This window comes from Chrysochloris asiatica, unplaced genomic scaffold, assembly GCF_000296735.1.
Source record: "Chrysochloris asiatica unplaced genomic scaffold, ChrAsi1.0 scaffold00047, whole genome shotgun sequence".
In the NCBI taxonomy this organism is placed as follows: domain Eukaryota; kingdom Metazoa; phylum Chordata; class Mammalia; order Afrosoricida; family Chrysochloridae; genus Chrysochloris; species Chrysochloris asiatica.
This window is the reverse complement of record NW_006408565.1, coordinates 1506161-1507070: the sequence shown is the minus strand read 5'-3', so window position 1 is coordinate 1507070 and position 910 is coordinate 1506161.

Here is a 910-nt window from a genome sequence, read left to right as displayed (position 1 = left end):
AGGTGGTGGAAAAGCTCGATATCATCAGATAAAATAAGGCCAGGGGCAGACTGTGGAACAGACTATCAATCGCTCATGTGAAAGTAGAGGCTGAAGTTGAAGAAAATTAAAACAAATCCATGTGAACCAAAATGTGACCTTGGATACAGTCCACCTGAATTTAGAGACCATCTCAAGAGCAGATTTGTTGTATTCGACACTAATGACTGAAGACAAGAAGAGTTGTGGGATGACATCAAGGACATCATTCATGAAGAAAGCAACAAAAGACAGGAAAGACCAAATGGATTTCAATGTCAGAAGAGACTTTGCAACTTGCTCTTGATCCTATAGAAGTTAAAGTGGATGGAAGAAATGAAGAGGTCTAAGAGCTGAACAGAAAATGTCAAAGGTTAGCTTGAGAAGACAGAGTCAAGTATTACAATGAAATGTGCAAAGACCTGCAGTTATGAAGCCAAAAAGAAAGAACACACTCAGCATTTCTGAAGCTGAAAGAACTGAAGAAGAAGAAGAAGAAAAAAAAAAATCAGGCCTCAATTTGTAATATTGAAGGAGTGAGTCTATGGATAAAATATTGAATGATGCTAAAAGCATCAAAAGAAGATTGAAGGAATACACATAATCACTGTACCAAAAATAAATGGTTGATGTTAAACCATTGCAAGAATCAATAATATTGAAAGAAGAAGTCTAAGCCGCACTGAAAGCATTGACCAAAACCAAGGTTCCAGGAACTGTTAGAAATTTGGAAAACAGTTACCTTGGATTGAAAGAGATACGTATTTGTGCCCATTCCAAAGAGAGGTGACCCAACAGAATGTGGATATATTCGTTTCTTAAGGGTGTTGGAAGAAGTGCAGCCAGAGTGCTCCTTGGAGGCCAGAATGGCCAAACTTTGTCTCTCATACTT